We start from the raw sequence: 13,414 nt of genomic DNA on the forward strand, positions 1-13,414 counted from the left end.
CCCTGTGGGTTCAGTTTTAGATTCCGATGTTTCACTTCAGGTTTACTGTATCCCGTGGACCTTCTTATTGTCGATGAAACACAGAGATTGCATCCGAATTTAATACAAAAGGCACAATGCCGACTTAAGTACCAGTGGACTGACACTCTCACTTTCTATGATTTGGACCTCTCCTGTGGGTCCAGTTTTAGTTTCCGATGTGTCACTTCATGTTTACTGTGTACCTTGGACCTTCTTATCGACGATGAAACACAGAAATTGCATCCGAATTTAATACAAAAGGCACAATGCCGACGTAAGTACAAGAGGACCGACACTCTAATTTTGTATGATTTGAACCTCTCCTGTGATTCCAGTTTTAGGTTCCGATGCTTCACTTCAGGTTGACTGTATACCTCGGAACTTCTTAATAACGATGAAACACAGAAATTAAATCGGAATTAAATTCAAAAGGCACAATGCCGACTTAAGTACAAGAGGACTGACACTCTAACATTCTATGATTTGAAACTTTCCTGTGAGTCCAGTTTTAGATTCTGATGCTACACATCAGGTTTCTGTACCCCTTGTACCTTCCTATTGACGATGAAACACCGAAATTGCATCCGAATTTAATACAAAAGGCACATGCCGACTTAAGTACATGAGGACTGACACTCTCACTTTCTATGATTTGAACCTCTCCTGTGAGTCCAGTTTTAGATTAAGTTGCTTCACTTCAGGGATACAGTATCTCTTGGACCTTCTTATTGACGATGAAACACAGAAATTGCATCCGAATTTAATACAAAAGGCACAATGCCGTCTTAAGTACAAGAGCACTGACATTTTCACTTTCTATGATTTGAACCTCCCCTGTGAGTCCAGTTTTAGATTCCGATGCTTTAGTTCAGGTTTACTGTATCCCTTGGACCTTCTTATTGACGATGGAACACAGAAATTGCATCCGAATTTAATACAAAAGGCACAATGCCGACTTAAGTACAAGAGGACTGACACTCTAACTTTCTATGATTTGAACCTCTCCTGTGAGTCCAGTGTTAGATTCCGATGCTTCACTTCTGATTTACTGTATCCCTTGGACCTTCTTATTGACGATGAAACACAGAAATTGCATCCGAATTTAATACTAAAAGCACAATGCCTAATTACGTACAAGAGGACTGACACTTACTTTCCATGATATGAACCTCTCCTGTGAGTCCAGTTTTAGATACCGATGCTTCACTTCAGATTTACTGTATACCTTGGACCTTCTTATTGACGATGATACACAGGAATTGCATCGGAATTAAATTCAAAATTCACAATGCCGACTTAAGTACAAGAGGACTGACACTCTAACTTTCTATGATTTGAACCTCTCCTGTGAGTCCAGTTTTAGATTCCGATGCTTCACTTCTGGTTTACTGTATACCTTGGACCGTCTTATTGACGACGAAACACAGAAATTGCATCGGAATTATATTCAAAACACACAATGCTGACTTAAGTACAAGAGGACAGACACTCTAACTTTTTACGATTTGAACCTCTCCTGTGAGTCCAGTTTTAGATTCCGATGCTTCACTTCAGGTTTACTGTATCCCTTGAACCTTCTTATTGACGATGAAACACAGAAATTGCATCCGAATTTAATACAAAAGGCACAATGCCGACTTAAGTACAAGAGGACTGACACTCTAACTTTCTATGATTTGAACCTCTCCTGTGAGTCCAGTATTAGATTCCGATGCTTCTCTTCTGGTTTACTGTATCCCTTGGACCATCTTATTGACGATGAAACGAAGAAATTTCATCCGAATGTAATACAAAACTCACAATGCCGACTCACGTACAAGAGGACTGACACTAACTTTCTATGATATGAACCTCTGCTGTGAGTGCAGTTTTAGATTCCGATGCTTCACTTCCGGTTTACTGTACACCTTGGACCTTCTTATTGACGATGAAACATAGAATTTGCATCCGAATTTAATACTAAAAGCACAATGCCTAATTACGTACAAGAGGACTGACACTAACTTTCCATGATATGAACCACTCCTGTGAGTCCAGTTTTAGATTCCGATGCTTCACTTCAGGTTTACTGTATACCTCGGAACTTCTTATTGACGATGAAACACAGAAATTGCATTGGAATTAAATTGAAAAGGCATAATGCCGACTCAAGTACTAGAGGACTGACACACTAACTTTCTATGATTTGTACCTCTCCTGTGAGTCCAGTTTTAGACTCCAATGCTTCACTTCAGGTTTACTGTATCCCTTGGACCTTCTTATTGACGATGAAACACAGAAATTGCATCCGAATTTAATGCAAAAGGCACAATGCCGACTTAAGTACAAGAGGACAGACACTCTCACTTTCTATGATTTGAACCTCTCCTGTGAGTCCAGTTTTAGATTCCGATGCTTCACTTCAGGTTTACTGTATCCCTTGGACCTTCTTATTGACGATGAAACACAGAAATTGCAAGCGAATTTAATACAAAAGGCACAATGTCGACTAAAGTACAAGAGGACTGACACTCTAACTTTCTATGATTTGAACCTCCCTTGTGAGTCCAGTTTTAGATTCTGATGCTTCACTTCAGGTTTCTGTATCCCTTGGACCTTCCTATTGACGATGAAACACAGAAATTGCATCCAAATTTATTACAAAAGGCACATGCCGACTTAAGTACAAGAGGACTGACACTCTCACTTTCTATGATTTGAACCTCTCCCGTGAGTCCAGTTTTAGATTCCGATGCTTCACTTCAGGTTTTTTGTATCCCTTGGACCATCTTATTGACGATGAAACACAGAAATTGCATCCGAATTTAATACAAAATGCACAATGCCGACTTAAGTACAAGAGGACTGACACTCTCACATTCCATGATTTGAACCTCTCCTGTGAGTCCAGTTTTAGATTCCGATGCTTCACTTTAGAGTTACAGTATCCCTTGGACCTTCTTATTGACGATGAAACACAGAAATTGCATCCGAATTTAATACAAAAGGCACAATGCCGACTTAAGTACAAGTGGACTGACACTCTCACTTACTATGATTTGAACCTCTCCTGTGAGTCCCGTTTTCGATTTCGATGCTTTACTTCAGGTTTACTGTATCCCTAGGACCGTCTTATTGACGATGAAACACAGAAATTGCATCCGAATTTAATACAAAAGGTACAACGCCGACTTAAGTACAGGAGGACTAACACTCGAACTTTCTATGATTTGAACCTCTCCTGTAAGTCCAGTTTTAAATTCCGATGCTTCACTTCAGGATTACTGAATCCTTTGGACCTTCTTATTGACGATGAAACACAGAAATTGCATCCGAATTTAATACAAAAGGCACAATGCCGAATTAAATACAAGGGGACAGACACTCTCACTTTCTATGATTTGAACCTCTCCTGTGAGTCCAGTTTCGGATTCCGATGCTTCACTACAGGTTTTCTGTATCCCTTGGACCTTCTTGTTGACGATGAAACGCAGAAATTGCATCCGAATTTAATACAAAAGGCACAATGCCGATTTAAGTACAAGAGGACTGACACTCTCACTTTCTATGATTTGAACCTCTCCTGTGAGTCCAGTTTTAGATTCCGATGCTTCACTTCAGGTTTACTGTATCCCTTGGACCTTCTTATTGACGATGAAACACAGAATCTGCATCCGAATTTAATACAAAAGTCTCAAGCCGACTTAAGTACAAGAGGACTGACTTTTTCACTTTCTATGATTTGAACCTCCCCTGTGAGTCCAGTTTTAGATTCCGATGCTTCAGTTCAAATTTACTGTATACCTTGGACCTTCTTATTGACGATGAAACACAGAAATTGGATCCGAATTTAATACAAAAGGCACAATGCCGACATAAGTACAAGAGGAATGACACTCTAACTTTCTATGATTTGAATCTCTCCTGTGAGTCCAGTTTCAGATTCCGATGCTTCAGGTTTAATGTATCCCTTGGACCATCTTATTGGCGATGAAACACAGAAATTGCTTCCGAATTTAATGCAAAAGGCACAATGCCGACTTAAGTACAAGAGGACTCACACTCTCACTTTCTATGATTTGAACCTCTCCTGTGAGTCCAGTTTTAGATTCTGATGCTTCACTTCAGGTTTACTGTATCCCTTGGAAATTCTTATAGACGATGAAACACAGAAATTGCATCCGAATTTAATACAAAAGGCACAATGCCGACTTAAGTACAAGAGGACTGACACTCTAACTTTCTATGATTTGAACCTCTCCTGTGAGTCCAGTTTTAGACTCCAATGCATCACTTCAGGTTTACTGTATCCCTTGGACCTTCTTACTGACGATGAAACACAGAAATTGCATCCGAATATAATGCAAAAGGCACAATGCCGACTTAAGTACAAGAGGACTGACACTCTCACTTTCTATGATTTGAACCTCTCCTGTGAGTCCAGTTTTAGATTCCGTTACTTCACTTCAGGTTGACTGTATCCCTTGGACCTTCTTATTGACGATGAAACACAGAAATTGCATCCCAATTTAATACAAAAGGCACAATGCCGACTTAAGTACAAGAGGACTAACACTCTAACTTTCTATGATTTGAACCCCTCCTGTGAGTCCACTTTTAGATTCCGGTGCTTCACTTCAGGTTTACTGTATACCTCGGAACTTCTTATTGACGATGAAACACAGAAATTGCATCCGAATTTAATGCAAAAGGCACAATGCCGACTTAAGTACAAGAGGACTGACATTCTCACTATCTATGATTTGAACCTCTCCTGTGAGTCCAGTTTTAGATTCCGATGCTTCAGTTCAGGTTTACTGTTTCCCTTGGACCTTCTTATTGACGATGAAACACAGAAATTGCAAGCGAATTTAATAGAAAAGGCACAATGTCGACTAAAGTACAAGAGGACTGACACTCTAACATTCTATGATTTTAACCTCCCTTGTGAGTCCAGTTTTAGATTCTGATGCTTCACTTCAGGTTTCTGTATCCCTTGGACCTTCCTATTGACGATGAAACACAGAAATTGCATCCAAATTTAATACAAAAGGCACATGCCGACTTAAGTACAAGAGGACTGACACTCTCACTTTCTATGATTTGAACCTCTCCCGTGAGTCCAGTTTTAGATTCCGATGCTTCACTTCAAGTTTACTGTATCCCTTGGACCTTCTTATTGACGATGAAACACAGAAATTGCATCCCAATTTAATACAAAAGGCACAATGCCGACTTAAGTACATGAGGACTGACACTCTCACTTTCTATGGTTTGAACCTCACCTGTGAGTCCAGTTTTAGATTAAGATGCTTCACTTCAGGGATACAGTATCCCTTGGACATTCTTATTGACGATGAAACATAGAAATTGCATCCGAAATTAATACAAATGGCACAATGCTGACTTAAGGAGAAGAGGACCGACACTCTAACCTTCTTTGATTTGAACCTTTCCTGTGAGTCCAGTTACAGATTCCGATGCTACACTCCAGTCTTACAGTATCCCTTGGACCTTCTTATTGACGATGATACACAGATATTGCTTCCGAATTTAATACAAAATGCACAATGCCGACTTAAGTACAAGGGGACTGACACTCTCACATTCCATGATTTGAACCTCTCCTGTGAGTCCAGTTTTAGATTCCGATGCTTCACTTCAGGGTTACAGTATCCCTTGGACCATCTTATTGACGATGAAACACAGAAATTGCATCCGAATTTAATACAAAAGGCACAATACCGACTTAAGTACAAGTGGACTGACACTCTCACTTACTATGATTTGAACCTCTCCTGTGAGTCCCGTTTTAGACTGCAATGCATCACTTCAGGTTTACTGTATCCCTTGGACCTTCTTACTGACGATGAAACACAGAAATTGCATCCGAATTTAATACAAAAGGCACAATGCCGACTTAAGTACAGGAGGACTAACACTCGAACTTTCTATGATTTGAACCTCTCCTGTAAGTCCAGTTTTAGATTCCGATGCTTCACTTCAGGTTTACTGAATCCTTTGGACCTTCTTATTGACGATGAAACACAGAAATTGCATCCGAATTTTATACAAAAGGCACAATGCCGACTTAGTACAAGAGGACTGACCCTCTCACTTTCTATGATTAGAACCTCTCCTGTAAGTCCAGTTCTAGATTCCGATGCTTCATTTCAGGTTACTGTATCCCTTGGAATTTCTTATTGACGATGAAACACAGAAATTGCATCCGAATTTAATACAAAAGGCACAATGCCGAATTAAGTACAAGGGGACAGACACTCTTACTTTCTATGATTTGAACCTCTCCTGTGAGACCAGTTTTAGATTCCGATGCTTCACTACAGGTTTTCTGTATCCCTTGGACCTTCTAATTGACGATGAAACCCAGAAATTGCATCCGAATTTAATACAAAAGGCACAATGCCGATTTAAGTACAAGAGGACTGACACTCTCACTTTCTATGATTTGAACCTCTCCTGTGAGTCCAGTTTTAGATTCCGATGCTTCACTTCAGGTTTACTGTATCCCTTGGAACTTCTTATTGACGATGAAACACAGAAATTGCATCCGAAATTAATACAAATGTCTCAATGCCGACTTAAGTACAAGAGGACTGACATTTTCACTTTCTATGATTTGAACCTGCCCTGTGAGTCCAGTTTTAGATTCCGATGCTTCATTTCAGGTTTACTGTATACCTTGGACCTTCTTGTTCACGATGAAACACAGAAATTGGATCCGATTTTAATACAAAATGCACAATGCCGACTTAAGTACAAGAGGAATGACACTCTAACTTTCCATGATTTGAATCTCTCCTGTGAGTCCAGTTTCAGATTCCGATGCTTCACTTCAGGTTTAATGTATCCCTTGGACCATCTTATTGGCGATGAAACACAGACATTGCTTCCGTATTTAATGCAAAAGGCACAATGCCGACTTAAGTACAAGAGGACTCACACTCTCACTTTCTATGATTTGAACCTCTCCTGTGAGTCCAGTTTTAGTTTCCGATGCTTCACTTCAGGTTTACTGTTTCCCTTGGAAATTCTTATTGACGATGAAACACAGAAATTGCATCCGAATTTAATACAAAAGGCACAATGCCGACTTAAGTACAAGAGGACTGACACTCTAACTTTCTATGATTTGAACCTCTCCTATGAGTCCAGTGTTAGATTCCGATGCTTCACTTCAGGTTTAATGTATCCCTTGGACTATCTTATTGGCGATGAAACACAGAAATTGCTTCCGAATTTAATGCAAAAGGCACAATGCCGACTTAAGTACAAGAGGACTGACACTCTCACTTTCTATGATTTGAACCTCTCCTGTGAGTCCAGTTTTAGATTCCGATGCTTCACTTCAGGTTAACTGTATCCCTTGGACCTTCGTATTGCCGATGAAACACAGAAATTGCATCCGAATTTAATACAAAAGATACAATGCCGACTTAAGTACAAGAGGACTGACACTCGCACTATCTATGTTTTGAACCTCTCCTGTGAGTCCAGTTTCAGATTCCAATGCTTCACTTGAGGTTTACTGTATCCCTTGTACCTTCTCATTGACGATGAAACAAAGAAATTGCATCCGAATTTAATACAAAAGTCACAATGCCGACTTAAGTACAAGAGGATTGACACTCTCACTTTCTATGATTTAAGCCTCTCCTGTGAGTCCAGTTTTAAATTCCGATGCTTCACTTCAGGTTTACTGTATACCTTGGACCTTCTTATTGACGATGAAACACAGAAATTGCATCCTAATTTAATACAAAAAGCACAATGCCGACTTAAGTACAAGAGGACTGGCACTCTCACTTTCTATGATTTGAACCTCTCCTGTGAGTCCAGTTTTAGATTCCGATGCTTCACTTCAGATTTACTGTATACCTTGGACCTTCTTATTGACGATGAAACACAGAAATTGCATCCGAATTGAATACAAAAGGCACAATACCGACTTAAGTACAAGAGGACTGACACTCTCACTTTCTATGATTTGAACCTCTCCTGTGAGTCCAGTTTTAGGTTCCGATGCTTCACTTCAGGTTTACAGTATACCTCGGATTTTCTTAATAACGATGAAACACAGAAATTGCATCGGAATTAAATTCAAAAGGCACAATGCCGACTTAAGTACAAGAGGACTGACACTATAACTTTCTATGATTTGAACCTTTCCTGTGAGTCCAGTTTTAGATTCTGATGCTTCACTTCATGTTTACTGTGTACCTTGGACCTTCTTATAGACGATGAAACACAGAAATTGCATCCGAATTTAATACAAAAGGCACAATGCCGACGTAAGTACAAGAGGACCGACACTCTAACTTTCTATGATTTGAACCTCTCCTGTGAGTCCAGTTTTAGGTTCCGATGCTTTACTTCAGGTTGACTGTATACCTCGGAACTTCTTAATAACGATGAAACACAGAAATTACATCGGAATTAAATTCAAAAGGCACAATGCCGACTTAAGTACAAGAGGACTGACACTCTAACTTTCTATGATTTGAAACTTTCCTGTGAGTCCAGTTTTAGATTCTGATGCTACACATCAGGTTTCTGTACCCCTTGTACCTTCCTATTTACGATGAAACACAGAAATTGCATCCGAATTAAATACAAAAGGCACATGCCGACTTAAGTACATGAGGACTGACACTCTCACTTTCTATGATTTGAACCTCTCCTGTGAGTCCAGTTTTAGATTAAGTTGCTTCACTTCAGGGATACAGTATCTCTTGGACCTTCTTATTGACGATGAAACACAGAAATTGCATCCCAATTTAATACAAAAGGCACAATGCCGACTTAAGTACAAGAGGACTGACACTCTAACTTTCTATGATTTGAACCTCCCTTGTGAGTCCAGTTTCAGATTCCGATGCTTCACTTCAGGTTTCTGTATCCCTTGGACCTTCCTATTGACGATGAAACACAGAAATTGCATCCAAATTTATTACAAAAGGCACATGCCGACTTAAGTACAAGAGGACTGACACTCTCACTTTCTATGATTTGAACCTCTCCCGTGAGTCCAGTTTTAGATTCCGATGCTTCACTTCAGGTTTTTTGTATCCCTTGGACCATCTTATTGACGATGAAACACAGAAATTGCATCCGAATTTAATACAAAATGCACAATGCCGACTTAAGTACAAGAGGACTGACACTCTCACATTCCATGATTTGAACCTCTCCTGTGAGTCCAGTTTTAGATTCCGATGCTTCACTTTAGAGTTACAGTATCCCTTGGACCTTCTTATTGACGATGAAACACAGAAATTGCATCCGAATTTAATACAAAAGGCACAATGCCGACTTAAGTACAAGTGGACTGACACTCTCACTTACTATGATTTGAACCTCTCCTGTGAGTCCCGTTTTCGATTTCGATGCTTCACTTCAGGTTTACTGTATCCCTAGGACCGTCTTATTGACGATGAAACACAGAAATTGCATCCGAATTTAATACAAAAGGCACAACGCCGACTTAAGTACAGGAGGACTAACACTCGAACTTTCTATGATTTGAACCTCTCCTGTAAGTCCAGTTTTAAATTCCGATGCTTCACTTCAGGTTTACTGAATCCTTTGGACCTTCTTATTGACGATGAAACACAGAAATTGCATCCGAATTTAATACAAAAGGCACAATGCCGAATTAAATACAAGGGGACAGACACTCTCACTTTCTATGATTTGAACCTCTCCTGTGAGTCCAGTTTTGGATTCCGATGCTTCACTACAGGTTTTCTGTATCCCTTGGACCTTCTTGTTGACGATGAAACGCAGAAATTGCATCCGAATTTAATACAAAAGGCACAATGCCGATTTAAGTACAAGAGGACTGACACTCTCACTTTCTATGATTTGATCCTCTCCTGTGAGTCCAGTTTTAGATTCCGATGCTTCACTTCAGGTTTACTGTATCCCTTGGACCTTCTTATTGACGATGAAACACAGAATCTGCATCCGAATTTAATACAAAAGTCTCAAGCCGACTTAAGTACAAGAGGACTGACTTTTTCACTTTCTATGATTTGAACCTCCCCTGTGAGTCCAGTTTTAGATTCCGATGCTTCAGTTCAAATTTACTGTATACCTTGGACCTTCTTATTGACGATGAAACACAGAAATTGGATCCGAATTTAATACAAAAGGCACAATGCCGACATAAGTACAAGAGGAATGACACTCTAACTTTCTATGATTTGAATCTCTCTTGTGAGTCCAGTTTCAGATTCCGATGCTTCAGGTTTAATGTATCCCTTGGACCATCTTATTGGCGATGAAACACAGAAATTGCTTCCGAATTTAATGCAAAAGGCACAATGCCGACTTAAGTACAAGAGGACTCACACTCTCACTTTCTATGATTTGAACCTCTCCTGTGAGTCCAGTTTTAGATTCTGATGCTTCACTTCAGGTTTACTGTATCCCTTGGAAATTCTTATAGACGATGAAACACAGAAATTGCATCCGAATTTAATACAAAAGGCACAATGCCGACTTAAGTACAAGAGGACTGACACTCTAACTTTCTATGATTTGAACCTCTCCTGTGAGTCCAGTTTTAGACTCCAATGCATCACTTCAGGTTTACTGTATCCCTTGGACCTTCTTACTGACGATGAAACACAGAAATTGCATCCGAATATAATGCAAAAGGCACAATGCCGACTTAAGTACAAGAGGACTGACACTCTCACTTTCTATGATTTGAACCTCTCCTGTGAGTCCAGTTTTAGATTCCGTTACTTCACTTCAGGTTGACTGTATCCCTTGGACCTTCTTATTGACGATGAAACACAGAAATTGCATCCGAATTTAATACAAAAGGCACATGCCGACTTAAGTACAAGAGGACTGACACTCTCACTTTCTTTGATTTGAGCCTTCCCGTGAGTCCAATTTTAGATTCCGATGCTTCACTTCAGGATTACTGTATCCCTTGGACATTCTTATTGACGATGAAACACGGAAATTGCATCCGAATTTAATACACAAGGCACAATGCCGACATAAGTACATGAGGACTGACACTCTCACTTTCTATGATTTGAACCACTCCTGTGGGTCGAGTTTTAGATTAAGATGCTTCACTTCAGGGATACAGTATCCCTTGGACCTTCTTATTGACGATGAAACACAGAAATTGCATCCGAATTTAATACAAAAGGCATAATGCCGACTTAAGTACAAGAGGACTAACACTCTAACTTTCTATGATTTGAACCCCTCCTGTGAGTCCACTTTTAGATTCCGGTTCTTCACTTCAGGTTTACTGTATACCTCGGAACTTCTTATTGACGATGAAACACAGAAATTGCATGGAATTAAATTGAAAAGGCATAATGCCGACTCAAGTACTAGAGGACTGACACACTAACTTTCTATGATTTGAACCTCTCCTGTGAGTCCAGTTTTAGACTCCAATGCTTCACTTCAGGTTTACTGTATCCCTTGGACCTTCTTCTTGACGATGAAACACAGAAATTGCATCCGAATTTAATGCAAAAGGCACAATGCCGACTTAAGTACAAGAGGACTGACATTCTCACTATCTATGATTTGAACCTCTCCTGTGAGTCCAGTTTTAGATTCCGATGCTTCAGTTCAGGTTTACTGTATCCCTTGGACCTTCTTATTGACGATGAAACACAGAAATTGCAAGCGAATTTAATAGAAAAGGCACAATGTCGACTAAAGTACAAGAGGACTGACACTCTAACATTCTATGATTTGAACCTCCCTTGTGAGTCCAGTTTTAGATTCTGATGCTTCACTTCAGGTTTCTGTATCCCTTGGACCTTCCTATTGACGATGAAACACAGAAATTGCATCCAAATTTAATACAAATGGCACATGCCGACTTAAGTACAAGAGGACTGACACTCTGACTTTCTATGATTTGAACCTCTCCCGTGAGTCCAGTTTTAGATTCCGATGCTTCACTTCAAGTTTACTGTATCCCTTGGACCTTCTTATTGACGATGAAACACAGAAATTGCATCCCAATTTAATACAAAAGGCACAATGCCGACTTAAGTACATGAGGACTGACACTCTCACTTTCTATGGTTTGAACCTCACCTGTGAGTCCAGTTTTAGATTAAGATGCTTCACTTCAGGGATACAGTATCCCTTGGACATTCTTATTGACGATGAAACATAGAAATTGCATCCGAAATTAATACAAATGGCACAATGCTGACTTAAGGAGAAGAGGACCGACACTCTAACCTTCTTTGATTTGAACCTTTCCTGTGAGTCCAGTTACAGATTCCGATGCTACACTCCAGTCTTACAGTATCCCTTGGACCTTCTTATTGACGATGATACACAGATATTGCTTCCGAATTTAATACAAAATGCACAATGCCGACTTAAGTACAAGTGGACTGACACTCTCACTTACTATGATTTGAACCTCTCCTGTGGGTCCCGTTTTAGACTGCAATGCATCACTTCAGGTTTACTGTATCCCTTGGACCTTCTTACTGACGATGAAACACAGAAATTGCATCCGAATTTAATACAAAAGGCACAATGCCGACTTAAGTACAGGAGGACTAACACTCGAACTTTCTATGATTTGAACGTCTCCTGTAAGTCCAGTTTTAGATTCCGATGCTTCACTTCAGGTTTACTGAATCCTTTGGACCTTCTTATTGACGATGAAACACAGAAATTGCATCCGAATTTTATACAAAAGGCACAATGCCGACTTAGTACAAGAGGACTGACCCTCTCACTTTCTATGATTAGAACCTCTCCTGTAAGTCCAGTTCTAGATTCCGATGCTTCATTTCAGGTTACTGTATCCCTTGGAATTTCTTATTGACGATGAAACACAGAAATTGCATCCGAATTTAATACAAAAGGCACAATGCCGAATTAAGTACAAGGGGACAGACACTCTTACTTTCTATGATTTGAACCTCTCCTGTGAGACCAGTTTTAGATTCCGATGCTTCACTACAGGTTTTCTGTATCCCTTGGACCTTCTAATTGACGATGAAACCCAGAAATTGCATCCGAATTTAATACAAAAGGCACAATGCCGATTTAAATACAAGAGGACTGACACTCTCACTTTCTATGATTTGAACCTCTCCTGTGAGTCCAGTTTTAGATTCCGATGCTTCACTTCAGGTTTACTGTATCCCTTGGAACTTCTTATTGACGATGAAACACAGAAATTGCATCCGAAATTAATACAAATGTCTCAATGCCGACTTAAGTACAAGAGGACTGACATTTTCACTTTCTATGATTTGAACCTGCCCTGTGAGTCCAGTTTTAGATTCCGATGCTTCATTTCAGGTTTACTGTATACCTTGGACCTTCTTGTTGACGATGAAACACAGAAATTGGATCCGATTTTAATACAAAATGC

This window comes from Schistocerca americana, chromosome 2, assembly GCF_021461395.2.
Source record: "Schistocerca americana isolate TAMUIC-IGC-003095 chromosome 2, iqSchAmer2.1, whole genome shotgun sequence".
NCBI classification, from domain to species: Eukaryota; Metazoa; Arthropoda; class Insecta; order Orthoptera; family Acrididae; genus Schistocerca; species Schistocerca americana.